The 14,396-nt window shown below is 42.7% G+C and overlaps 1 long non-coding RNA gene across 1 annotated transcript; it reads right to left on the reverse strand.

Annotated features, from left to right (window-relative positions):
- Positions 1-9,306: 9,306 nt before the first annotated feature.
- LOC128635412 (uncharacterized) lies at positions 9,307-13,521 on the reverse strand. Its single transcript, XR_008398389.1, has 3 exons — positions 12,714-13,521; positions 9,889-12,554; positions 9,307-9,729 (listed from the first exon to the last, which is right to left on the reverse strand). It is a non-coding gene; the product is annotated as an uncharacterized LOC128635412 (long non-coding RNA).
- Between the last annotated feature and the right edge of the window lie 875 nt (positions 13,522-14,396).

Here is a 14,396-nt window from a genome sequence, read left to right on the forward strand (position 1 = left end):
CGCTTTGTGAGTGGGACCGGTGTTTCATGCACCTTGGCATCTTCTCCATCATAAATGTAATAATTCCCCGCTGTAGAGACAGACTTTATTTCGGCATTAAGAGAGAGGGGTGTGTGTGCCCCTTCTCGAGTGTCGGACACTTATGTGGAAATCGTCGATCCTGCAGGGATGAGGTATTTTTGTAGGCTACGCCAGAAGTTAGCACCACCCTGGTTCCCTCAACATAAATCCAATAGGATTTTCTCATTGGCTTTTGGATTACTGCAGAAAATAAACTCTGTGACCAACAAAAGTTTATGATTCTTACATGTTTCGCTCATTACGATAAGACTTTGAAGCCTATACACTCGCCAGAAGTAACAAGCTAACGTTGGGCTTTAAACGAACGTCACCACCGCTACGCTTCCAACAAATATTTATTTAAAATACAATACAATTGGGAAATACTATAAATTGATCAATCTACGAGTTGGAAAGCTCGAGTGGGAAGAGTGTAAGAGTATAAACACAACGATGATGTAGTAGAGGAGATTTCCTGTTCGGCGTGATGACGTTTAATTCCCCCGACAACCTCTGGAGTCCCATTTAGCCAGCGTCTTTTTCAAGACACGTGAAAGCTTTTTAAAATTTCGTGAGTGTGGCATTACTGATGTATTTTATGGCGTAGTATAAAACGTGAACATATATTGAGCTCGTGTTAACCACAGACCTTATTTCAGGCATTTAACCCCCCCAAAAAACAAAAAAAAAAACAAACAAACAAAAAAAAAAAAACTCATCGATCTCGGGATGATGGATGTCCAGTACACAGGGAAATTAAGTCGAGATCACGAGAAAACAACAGAGGAAAAAAAGTAACGACGCATGGCCGCTTAGGGCTTCCGTACCGTTTAGATAAATTCTGCCAAATGAACACATTTAAAAGGAGCTGTAGATGTTATTGGTCACTAAACCCATTCTTTTGGTCCAGCCGACGTGACATTGGAAATGTAATGTGGCCCATTGTCTGAAATGAGTTTGACACCTCTGGCTTAGACAGATTCAGGGCTTGAGAACCTCAAAGGCTCAATCGTAGAAAACGTAAGTGTAAAATGTAGCTGAATTGACTGGAGAAATCACCCCAAACTGTATCATGGGGTAATTAGAGGGAGGTTAACGAGCCTGACTTGTCTATTGAGATGTAAATCAGACTAACACCACAGACATCTAAATTCTGTACTGGTTCAGAATATTACATTTTGGCAGAGGGTTTTTTTTTCCCCCTCCTGCCTTTCATTCCATCAGCAGAATTTTTTAAAGCGAATGGTTTCTCTAGGTGTGTATGATTCATATCTATATTTATATCCAGTCACCCCAGAGACAGTCATGAAACTCCTCCACTAGATTGCCATTTTATGCTATTTCTAGTCCTTTGCATTTCACACCACAGAACACGAGACACCGTAGCGCTGACATTACAACAGCTAATGGACTTCAAGCAGTAAGACGAACACATCTCTCCGATTCCTCCCTTTCGCTGCGAGCGCCACTGACTCTGAAGCGACTCATCGTTAATTATAAGGTCTGGGGAGGCCGATCTTGGCGAGCGTGAACAAATCTTCAGCGCTAGCGAGCATGATCAGGGTTACAACACCACGGCTCGGTCTGCATCTCAACAACTGGCTGTTTTTAGCCCTTCCTCGACAGTCGCTGTCTCTCTCTCTCGTATGGAAACTCCTGTTCAGAGCGTGATGGCTCTATTCTGGGAAGAGTGGGGGTGTGTTTCTGGTTTCCAGGAAGGGAACCGGAGCCGGGTCAGCGTGTGGGAGAGATGAATACAGCCCTGGAGAGAAGAGAAGACAGGAAGACAAACCTGCTGGTATTCATGACACTTGCCGCTGTGTAGAGAGGGTTAGCGGTTTGGTATTGAACTCGAAGCACAGGCTTTGTGTCTTCCTGATCGGTTTTTTCCTAACTCTATCCTCTCGCTGTGGATTTTAAAATCGAGACATATTAATAATGAAACATCTGTTTACCGGCAACTCCACCGAGATGACACACGGGGATACTACACATTCTTTTAAGCTGATTTCCTACATTAATGGACCTGGTGAACAATTTGAGCCGCCCCTTTAGCTCAGAAAGTGTGTATCCTGTGTGCTGACGCCTGCAGTTTTTATTTGTGATGACATAAATATTCCAGGAGCTTAATCAGTGCGTCACCTGTCCATGACATGGTGGAACGGAGCTTTATACACCGTTTTCAGTCAGGTTATGATTAAAAACCGTAAAGCTTATCTTTATACACCTCAAGAAAAGTTTAAAAAAAAAAAAAAAGAGCTTCCCGCGGGTTACGATGATGATTACAGATGCCTTCACACTCGCTGTCGTTTTTTCCTTCCATCGACCGGCAGGTTTTACACGCATGTAGAATCCTACAGCGGGTGGAACATGTCCGAAAAAAACCCAGAACTTTCAGAGAGTCCAGAGTGACATCGAGTGCCTTTTTCCCTTTCGACCAATCAGATTGCAAGTTGAAGGGGGCCGGGAAAGAAAACTAACATGGAGGACAAAGTATCAGTAAAAAAATAATCAAAACAACTTTTTTTTTTTTAAAAGTCTTGTTAATAAGTAAATATAAGGAGGAGATTTACAACATCTAATGGAAATTTCCAATTTCATCTCCAGAGTAACGAAGTACTCCGCAGTGCTGCTGAATTCTGACTTCCGAATGGTCAAAAGCAGCTAATCAGATGGTTCTAATAAGGACAACAATACATGATCATGAGTCTTTATTTATTGCATATACATATGCACAGTGAAATTCTTTTCTTCGCATAGCCCAGCATGTCAGGGTCAGTCATTTCAGGTCACTTGGGGCCTTGCTTAAGGGCCCCAAAGTGGCAGCGCTGGGGGTTGAACCCCTGACCTTCCGATCAGTAACCCAGAGCCTTAACCGTCAAGCCAGGACTGCCATGACATACCATTCATTAATAAATTACAGAAAATAAAACTTCAGAAAATGCTTGGGGGGGGGGGGGGGGGTTAGTAACACTAACTAGCACCATGTACCGAACTGGAGACTCCTTCCATAACTGCTGAATAAACATGTCCTCACAGAAAACCTCACCATATCGACACCCAATTCTTAAAATCTGTTTATTTGGAGCGTTTACGTGCCGCGTTTGTTACTATAGAAACGATAACGTATTAGAACGAGCGTGTTAAACCTGTAAACCTGTGATTTGCAGCTGTGCTACTGTCAGAGCTGCAGGTATAGAAAATTTATCAACACTTTCTGACCAATCAGAATGGAGACTTCAGCAGCATGCGTTTTAATGCCAGACCTCCAGCTTCCTTTAAAAAAAAAAAAAAAAAAAAAAAAAAAAAAAAAAAAAACCACACACACACACACACACACACACACACACACACACACACACACACACACACACACACACACACACACACACACACAGTTTCCTCATGGTGCTGACCCACCAGCCAGTCAAATCACTCCTACATCCCAGGTGGTAGGCAAGACGTAAAAGGTTCGATGGGGCACCTTGGAGGAAGGAGGACAGAAATAAACGCGACACAGGCAGCGCCTCAACCACAGACTGACTAGACTAATGAGGCGAGGCTGAAGTCGGGGGAAAATGTTCCCAGGGGTGTGTACACGCTCGTGCACACAGCTCTCTTCATCCGTGCCCCAGTTCCTGTGCCGAGTGTCATTAAAATCCCTGAGCTGGCCGACCTCAATTAGGTCACGGCAAAATACAGAATTTGGAGCGGAGTCTGTGCAACGTCTGAGATCCGGAAAAAAAACCCCAACCCCCAGGTAATAAGCACAGGAGCTGTTTATTCTTAATTGTTTATATGTTTGGTTTCTCTCCTATACACACTGTTTTATACATCAAATAAAAGAAACCAGTTGGCAGCGTAGATTCAACATGACATCAAGTAAACGGATTAATGCGACATGAGAACAGCAAGGCCTCGCTTTTATCGCAGCTCATCAAACATAGACTTTACAGAGTACAGGGCGACCTTTCGACAACCCCGGCAGCTCCGGTGTCTGGTTCACCGCCCCCACACCCCAACCAACCCGACCCCCGCTTCCTCCAAATGCCACAGGTACCCGTCACTTCCTGTCTTGGAGAAGGTCAAGGCATTAACAGCATATTTAATCTCAGATGCGTCTCTCCCCTTTTACTTACACAGCCTGACACGCCTCTTCATACTTCTGCATTGAAGTGTATTTGCAAGGCAAAACAGAGAGGGGGGTTTATGGGTAAATGTAGCATGCAGAGCTGCACTGACGTGCCAACAGCGCGTCACGTTTATCATCGGTGCTTTGAGTTAACCAACCTTCAGGCGAACACCGATTGGTCCTAGTAAAATTTACTCACTGGAGCACAAGGATAATGGGTTTATAACACCACATCGGGTTTAAAATGAGTGACGCTGGTTATAATGATCTCCAATCAGCTCTTAAACTCTTTGTTTTTCTCTTCAGGGCTCAGTCGTGTCACGTTGAAACACATGGAAGATGTTAGAGATCAAAACGGAAGACCTTCTGCCACTACATTTGGTCACGAGGACAAACGCAATACCGTTTCGTCAATGACGTCAGAGTGTCCACACGGTACAAAATAATGCCGCTGGACTTGCTCATAATCTGCATCAATATTTGACACTACATTAATAGTATCTGATGTAGGTAGGCGCACACACACTTGCACGGAGATCGCCGACGTACAGCTTTTCCTACAAGCAGTCCCTCAAGGGTTTCGTGAGCACAGAAAATCCGAGGAGATTTTCCGCAGGTTAGGGTCGAGACGAGTCACGTGACGTCATCACGACGCGCGTTCAGCCAGAGCAGTCTTCGATTCACGTGCGTAGCTGAGAGGTCTCGTTTACCAACAAACATTACCGCGAAAGACCGTGCGAGTGCAATTTCGCCAATGCGAGTTGTTTTCCCACCCACAAAGAATACAAAAAATTGTTAATTTAGAAGAGCAAAATCAATTATTCTTGGATGTAACAGTCAAAAAAAAAAAAAAAAAAAAAGGATTCCGGTGAAATCCTGTACGAGAGATCGTACGCCATTCTTTCCAAATCTCAATCTCAATATCACACGACTCAAGAAATAAAGAATAAATGTACTGAGAAATACAAGAAGGTAGAAAGCGTTCAAGCGTATATATACTAATCTATTAAGTAAGGAATGAAACGCGATGGGCGTTGCTTTTATAGGAGATTAATCAATGACATACCGTACTTTTTATCCATTCATAGTTACTGTTGTGGAACGCCCATAAAACAAGTTTCTGTTATACCAGCTATAAACAGCTGCTCCGTCACCAGCGTCATTCTATTTTCCCTCTCTCTTAAAAACCAAAAAAAAAGACCGTTGTCATGATACTAAAGAGAGACACAGTTCCAACATTGTGAAGACTTTCCTATGTTGGAAAACCACCTCTGATGTTAACGTGCTGACACTGGAGACTCCTTCCATAAACGTTACGAAGCGTCACCGTATCATTGGCTACGATTTTTTTTATTTTTTTTGGTTAAATCATTTTATCAGTCTTAGAAATATGGGAGGTATATGCTATTTAAGTCACTGTGTAAGTTGTTACCATGGAAACAATAGCACATATTTGAGAACTTAGCAGCATGTGCTGTGATGTACAATTATTCAAAACAATGCACAAATCTCATGCTATGAGATTCAGGATGTGACATGTGAGGGAAAATGAAGTCCCCTGAAGGCCATTCTGCTAACTGCTTTAATGTGGCTCACTACCTGTCTGACCTGCTGGGAAAAACAGGATTGATGAATAGTGCGAGGGCACAGCGCCTCCTGAATCCAGCCTGGTGACTAATCAATAGAGTGGCAGTGATGCCTGGCCCAGAGGCTCACGCATCAATCAGCATCAAGCGCCTCGTATTCGGCCTTCGTCTCGCTGACAGCATCCTCGATGCCGGTCTGCGTATGAGCCATAGCTGTCTATTACTCTTGGCAGATGGACCACGCGTACCAAGCGCACCGCCTGGCACGAATAACAGGCACTAAGGGAGCTTTAATGTGGGTAGTGGAGAGAGTAGAACGAAAAAAGCATGTTATCTCTGCTTCACTACATAGATGGGAGGAAGTGACAGGCCAATTCAGGCTGATCAAAGTCACAGAGACCAAGTTAGCAAAACAGAGGAAGTGCATGTCCTCGCTGTCGGTGTAATCGGAGCGGTTTGTCCTGGGTTGTCGACGCTCCCTCCCCTCGCTTCGCTTTAAAACCCACATGCCCCTCTTAGACAGATGCCGCACTCTATAATCTAAAAGTGGCACTGGATTAATCAACACCTTGCTCTCGTGAGCCCTCAGACACCACGAAACGAAAGAACATCCTGCTGTCCACAAAGACCGCAGCTCAACAGCACCTCACGGTGGCCAAAGCCTTTTAGGAGTGTGCACCTGTTACGGAACACATGCAGAGCTTAAAGAATGGTCCTCAGGGTGAGGACAGGAACACAGTGTCCCTGAAGGGAAATTAGTCATGTACGGAAAAGATCAGCGCGGACTCAGATCAGTGATGCCTAATGAATGTGTCTCCCGGGATGGTTAATGGCCGTTTATAGACTGGACGCCATTCCCAATAAGCCATGTCCCCTAAACCCTTCAGAACCTCCGAGATAGATAACAATATAGCTGGAGAAGCAAAATTGGTATGGCAAACTTGGAAGTGGGGGGGGGGGGGGGGGGGGGATGTGTGTGAAACTCAGTGTGGTGTTAGTAAAGTGTGTAAACCATGACGAGCCTCCAGCGTAGCTTCAAAGCTCCTTTTTATAGATTCTATCCATCTTTGGAACCATATTGTAGTGATTATCATTGTTCCTCCAAATGATATTCCATCAGTTGGTGCTTTAATAACAGCAGTGAAGAACGCCAACAAGTTGCTACAACCCGTGTTCGACTGGGTTGAGATTTGATAAGCGTGAAGGCCATAGCATATTAACATCGGACCATTCTGGGAGTCCTTGTGGCCTGTGGATGACGACGTCTGACCCCAGACACATTAAAGACACCGGCCGTGCTGGGATGGCCACAGTGTTTGGGAAGCCATTTTGAAACTAGCTTTTCAAGCTACTCATAGTCTGAAGAGGTCAAGCTATATTTTAAAAATAAATAAATAAATAAATAAATAAATAAATAAATAAAACAAACAAACAAAACGTAGTTAGCTACACAGAAGCAACTTAATTGGGCGACATTTTTGGTACGTCATGATTGTGAACCAGCTTAAGAATAACTGTATAATTCTGCATAAACAGATTAAACAATTTAACAGAACAATCACGCTCATTTTCTAAACGGGTCTTTCACATTAGAAGAATTTTAATCTCTGTTTTGCAAAGATTACATATAACAAGGTGAGATTTATTATTTGATTCCGTAAGGCAGCGTTTTCGTGTTTGCACGCCCTTTTTTTTCCTAACTTACCGCGTGGCGTTGGAATTGAATGGCTTCAAGGTGAATCCTGCCGAAAGGTATGATTGTAGGCTACAGGTATCTCTATGATCCATCCATGCGGGACCATAGAGACAGCCAGATGGCACAAAATTCATGGATAGGTTTTTTTTTTTTTTTAAATAGTGATTTGGATTTGCTTTGTACATTCTGTTGAAAAAATAAAGCCAAAGCTGAAAGTGTTTTTGGGGAGTGCACCATGTTCTCATTCATCACTATCTTCACAAAAACACAGTGATTGAACCGCTTACTTTTCTCTTTATACAGAGAGACGTTTACATGGACGGGTGGCCATACAGAGCGAACATCCTGTAATAACTTCCTTTTGTCTCTATACATGTGATGCATGAACATGATCACCTGATTTTGTAAATGTGAGAAATGACATTTGCAGGAAGCTCCCACTTTTTGCTTATGTATACAGTAATGAAAAATGTTTACAAAATGAGCCTACAATAAATAATAAGCCTATTTAAGGAAAGCAAAAGATCCATGTTTAATAATGTAAATGAAAAAAGTAAAAAAAAATATGGAGGTTCAATTTAGATTTATAGCCTACATATTCTCATTTAGCTTGGTTCCTACAATCCCTACTCGTTTGGAAAAAGTACCTCGTTACTTGGAAAGCTAGACTATTTTTTAAAGTAACAAAGCTGTCACACTACTGAAAGTGTAGTTAAGTTAGTAATGTAGCTACTTGTAATTAGCTACGCACAAACACCGGATGTCTGCTATATTTACATGCAAAACAATCATTCAAAGAATGTTAGAAGTGACCATGTCTCTTATTTTCTCACACTCTGAATGTGCTGCTCTCTCTCTGCACAGGAAACAATGATTAAAATTCACTTCCCAAGCCTCTCCTACACCTAATCACTTCCGTTTCCTGCACATAGCCTACCCGACTAACGTGACTAAAGACTGCACGACTCGGACCAGAAGACCCAGTTGAACGTTGAATTAATACTATCTCAATTTGTCCTTGTGTGTGGAAGTGCTAGCTCAGTGGTCAAGACGGTGATAGGAAGGTTGTGAGTTTAAACCCAAGAAGCAACTGCCGGGCCCTTGACCCTCAAATGCTCAGTTGTGTATACATTTTTTTTTAAATAAAAGAGACATAATTCGAAGTCACTCTGGATAAGTGCGTCTGCCAAACGCCATAAATACCCATGTAAGCGTGTTGAGGGGGAAGTCGGCTACTAAAGCTAACATTTACATTTCAACACAATTCTGCTCATATGAACAAAATGACGAAGCTCGGTTCATTTGGCAGCACGAGATTCAAATTCAAAGACCCAAGTAAAATGATCTGATCTTCTCATCACTAACGGACACCCAACATTAATGATTATGCAACGTTTGGGGGGGTCAAGGTGTTGAGTCGGGCAGAACCCTTGTAGGTGTTCAAGATGTCAGAACATCCTAGCTTTTACAAAGGAAAAGGCCATAAAAAGAATTGTACTTTGAACCACTGAAGATATTTCCGTGTTCCCAAAGCTTTGATCTTTGCTTCACAACTTTTTTTTGTTTAGGAAAAACCTATAGTGGGCACCTTGCGTACCGTTTTACACCAATAACTTACCTGGGGGTTTTTTTGGTATTGTTTTCTTATTCCAGATGTACTGTTGCAATTGCGTATGGTTTGTGAAATGGTATCAATGGGTCACGGTTTGTAAAGTAATTTTCTCTACGGTTAAAAAAAAAAATATTTCCCCCTACATTAATAATTTATAGAAATACCCTGAATAACAGCATTTCTCCTGGACCTTATGCAAAGTCAGAAAACATGCCAAAAGTGTAAGCAAAATAACTTTAATACATTTTCTTTAAACACAAATTTATATACAAAGTGCACAAGCCTGGTTACCTTTCAAACATCTCCACAGTGAACTCACAGTGCATCAGAGTACAATAAGAGTGATCAGAAGAAGAGTTACCCAGGCCTGAAGACTGGGAGCCTTTCGGCCTCGTGTCCTTCTGACCGCCACTGCTCAGAAAGTTCAGCTGAAAGCCATCAGCGATGGAGCAGGAGACCTGCAAAAGTCTCTCGAACACAGATGCACAGCAGAACACAAACACAATATAGAGCATACACACACCTTTGTGGAGCAGGTTTACCTGTGTGCTCATGTGTCTGAGCAGGCGTGGGCGGGGCTTACACTCTCGGGACAGCGGCACATGACGCAGAGCCACGAGCCTCCTGCTGCGCATGCGTGTCGCTGTGAGACAAGGAGAGCCAAGAGATGAACCCTTGTTTGTATATAATGCGTCAGCAAAAACAGACTTTTTGATTTTAAAAACCTTCAACATGGTTCTCAAAATGTTAGCAAAACACAGTAGTGGGTAACACGAACTTGAGTTACAATATCAACCCTCACTTTAATTTTAATCAGGTTCAGCCGGCAAGTTTCCGGACTTCTTGGTTTTTTTCCCCGGCCCAAGATGGCGGCCGTCAAAATGGCGTCGATTCAGATCTCATTCTGAAAGAACACGCTCTCGAAGTCCCGGTGCTGAAAGTCCAGAGTGTCCTCGTTAGTATACCGAGAGTTGTAGGAATACGTTTGTTCGTGTTGAGAAGGTAAACAGTTACTCAGTTTAGGGGACAGCGCGGTAATGTTCAGGTCGCTGTAGACTTGCTCCATGAGGTACTGCGTGGTGTTTCTCGGCGCCATCGCTCCCGACGGGAGCGCGTCTGAATGTTTCTGCTTCTCCTTCACCGACGCCAGACTGTGAGAACGACGTCCAGGCTTCCTCGACGACCTCCGTACAGCGGCTTCCACAACACCCGTCTTCCTTCTAAACCCGTTGGAGCGGCTCTCGCGCTGCTTTCTCCCTTCTGTTCCCATGTCGTCAATACACATACCGACGCGCGTACTAAAACAAGTACGTTATTTATAATAAGGAAATAACTTAAACAAAAGATAGTTTAGTTTTGCGGAATCAAAAACTAAACCGCTGACGAAGGAGAGAGATGTTCGCTTGGGCGTTCTCTCGACGTTTCTGTTGCGTTACACTTGCTGCATCACGCGTACAACGTTGAAATCAGGCGGAAGTGACGACAGGTCATCATCCAATCAGACGCCGCTTCTTCTTCTGTGGATTTATTGGCGGTGTTTGACGTGCATGTACTGTCACCTATGGTCCAGCCGTGTCGTAGTCTCCGAGTTAAAAACAAAACAGTATTGGCCTATAAAAATCTCATACAAATATACAATGTGGAGTGTATTATTCACAATATATATATTTTTAATTATTAACATAGCAAATAAACATTTAATTTACTTTGGAAAACTCCAACCTAATTACTCCAATTACTTAATTGGGCAACATTTTTGGTACGTCATGATTGTGAACCATCTTAAGAATAACTGTATAATTCTGCATAAACAGATTAAACAATTTAACAGAACAATCACGCTCATTTTCTAAACGCGTCTTTCACATTAGAAGAATTTTAATCTCTGTTTTGCAAAGATTACATATAACAAGGTGAGATTTATTATTTGATTCCGTAAGGCAGCGTTTTCGTGTTTGCACGCCCTTTTTTTTCTAACTTACCACGTGACATTGGAATTGAAGGACTTCAAGGTGAATCCTGCCGAAAGGTATGATTGTAGGCTACAGGTATCTCTATGATCCATCCATGCGGGACCATAGAGACAGCCAGATGGCACAAAATTCATGGATAGGTTTTTTTTTTTTTTTTTTTAAATAGTGATTTGGATTTGCTTTGTACATTCTGTTGAAAAAATAAAGCCAAAGCTGAAAGTGTTTTTGGGGAGTGCACCATGTTTTCATTCATCACTATCTTCACAAAAACACAGTGATTGAACCGCTTACTTTTCTCTTTATACAGAGAGACGTTTACATGGACGGGTGGCCATACAGAGCGAACATCCTGTAATAACTTCCTTTTGTCTCTATACATGTGATGCATGAACATGATCACCTGATTTTGTAAATGTGAGAAATGACATTTGCAGGAAGCTCCCACTTTTTGCTTATCTATACAGTAATGAAAAATGTTTACAAAATGAGCCTACAATAAATAATAAGTCTATTTAATGAAGGCAAAAGGTCCATGTTTAATAATCTTAATAAAAAAGGTCATATATATAGCTATCCTATCGTTTGTTGTAATGTGACCAATGACAATCTCAAGATTTACTGGGTTTTATGATTTATTTTTAATAATTACATATACACACTTATTATTGTTGCATGTGAGTATCTTATTTCACCTACAATATTTTACTCACATTTTAGAAATGTGAAGGATTTTTAGACAGAGTACCCCTGTTGGGAAAACACTGCCTTAACTTCAACAAAAAAGGCCACAGGTAATTGGTTTCCTCGTTATCGGAATCAGTCACCATCTCCCACTCCATCGTGGATAATGAGGAATAATCAATACTTCCGATAATACATGCAGTGATAACTTATTGTTTCCAAAAAAGTGTTAAGTCACGAACTTTTTCCTCTTGCTGCTCCCTTAACAGAGATGTTTACAATACAGTCAGACTGTTGAATTCAGAACATAGAGACTTATTGAATTATTTTATTTGAAAGTAAACGTAAACAGTGTAGTGTTGCGTATTAACAAAGTACAAGCTACATTCTCTGTGTCAGAAAATAAACTCTAACCTTAATTTATTACGGTATTATCATTTACCGGCCCCACACATCACGTAAACTGCAGTTGGTCACTTTACGTGTCCATCAGCCGGTCACGTCCTGTCCATCAGTGCATCAGAGTACAATAAGAGTGATCAGAATAAGAGTTACCCAGGCCTGAAGACTGGGAGCCTTTCGGCCTCGTGTCCTTCTGACCGCCACTGCTCAGAAAGTTCAGCTGAAAGCCATCAGCGATGGAGCAGCAGACCTGCAAAAGTCTCTCACAGCAGAACACAAACACAATATAGAGCATACACACACACCTTTGTGGAGCAGGTTTACCTGTGTGCACATGTGTCTGAGCAGGCGTGGGCGGGGCTTACACTCTGGTGCCGCAGAGCCACGAGCCTCCTGCTGCGCATGCGTGTCGCTGTGAGACAAGGAGAGCCAAGAGATGAACCCTTGTTTGTATATAATGCGTCAGCAAAAACAGACTTTTTGATTTTAAAAACCTTCAACATGGTTCTCAAAATGTTAGCAAAACACAGTAGTGGGTAACACGAACTTGAGTTACAATATCAACCCTCACTTTAATTTTAATCAGGTTCAGCCGGCAAGTTTCCGGACTTCTTGGTTTTTTTCCCCGGCCCAAGATGGCGGCCGTCAAAATGGCGTCGATTCAGATCTCATTCTGAAAGAACACGCTCTCGAAGTCCCGGTGCTGAAAGTCCAGAGTGTCCTCGTTAGTATACCGAGAGTTGTAGGAATACGTTTGTTCGTGTTGAGAAGGTAAACAGTTACTCTGTTTAGGGGACAGCGCGGTAATGTTCAGGTCGCTGTAGACTTGCTCCATGAGGTACTGCGTGGTGTTTCTCGGCGCCATCGCTCCCGACGGGAGCGCGTCTGAATGTTTCTGCTTCTCCTTCACCGACGCCAAGCTGTGAGAACGACGTCCAGGCTTCCTCGACGACCTCCGTACAGCGGCTTCCACAACACCCGTCTTCCTTCTAAACCCGTTGGAGCGGCTCTCGCGCTGCTTTCTCCCTTCTGTTCCCATGTCGTCAATACACATACCGACGCGCGTACTAAAACAAGTACGTTATTTATAATAAGGAAATAACTTAAACAAAAGAGTTTAGTTTTGCGGAATCAAAAACTAAACCGCTGACGAAGGAGAGAGATGTTCGCTTGGGCGTTTTCTCGACGTTTCTGTTTCGCTACACTTGCTGCATCACGCATACAACGTTGAAATCAGGCGGAAGTGACGACAGGTCATCATCCAATAAGACGCCGCTTCTTCTTACTCCAGTTCTAATTTTCTAAGTTCTAAAGTTCCAGTTCAGCAACGACAGGACAACATCACCCGCCTGTGACAGTAATGCCTCCCTTCCAGAACAACTTCTGTGCTCGGTTTGAGACACAGAATGACGTGGCAGTGAGGATCACCACATTCTACACAGGAACTATTGAGAGCATCTTGAGCAGCTGCATCACTGTCTGGTTCTGAAATTGCACCTCACTGGTTTCGCAAGACCCTGCAGCGGATAGTGAAGACAGCTGAGAAGATCATCGGGGTCTCTCTCTCCCCATCACAGACATTTACACCACATGCTGCATCCGCAAAGTCACCAGCATTGTGGATGACCCCACACACCCCTCACACACACTCTTCACCCTCCTGCCGTCTGGAAAAAGGTACCGAAGCATTTGGGCCCTCACAACCAGACTGTGTAACAGCTTCTTCCCCCAAGCTATCAGACTCCTCAATACTCAGAGACTGGACTGATGTATGCACACACACACACACCATGAACTGAACACCATCCAACTCCCATTGAAATATTTGCACATTCCTGCATTGACTCTGTTGCATTTTTTTGCTGCTACTGTATTATAAAAATATAGTATCCAATTTATTGTCACTATATACACTTTATATACACTTTACCTGGCTGTTACCACTATAACTGCTATGTTCATATTTGGTGTAAGCTAATTTGCTGAATACTCAGTCTTAGCATGTTATGTTTACATTTACACCATTTTAAAATTATATTGTTACTCCTTGGCACCTATCTTCTGCACTACCTATTATATCGGACACTTCCACACTAGAACTGTGTACTGTTCGGCGCTACACTGTCACTTACTGTGCATATTGTCCTGTTTTAGTAGTACTCTACTGTCCTGTGTTGTTAGCACACATTTGCACGTGCACTTTATGTAGAATGTTTGCAGATCTTATTTAGTTCTGTGTCTCATGTGGTTAGTG

This window comes from Ictalurus punctatus, chromosome 19, assembly GCF_001660625.3.
Source record: "Ictalurus punctatus breed USDA103 chromosome 19, Coco_2.0, whole genome shotgun sequence".
NCBI lineage: Eukaryota > Metazoa > Chordata > Actinopteri > Siluriformes > Ictaluridae > Ictalurus > Ictalurus punctatus.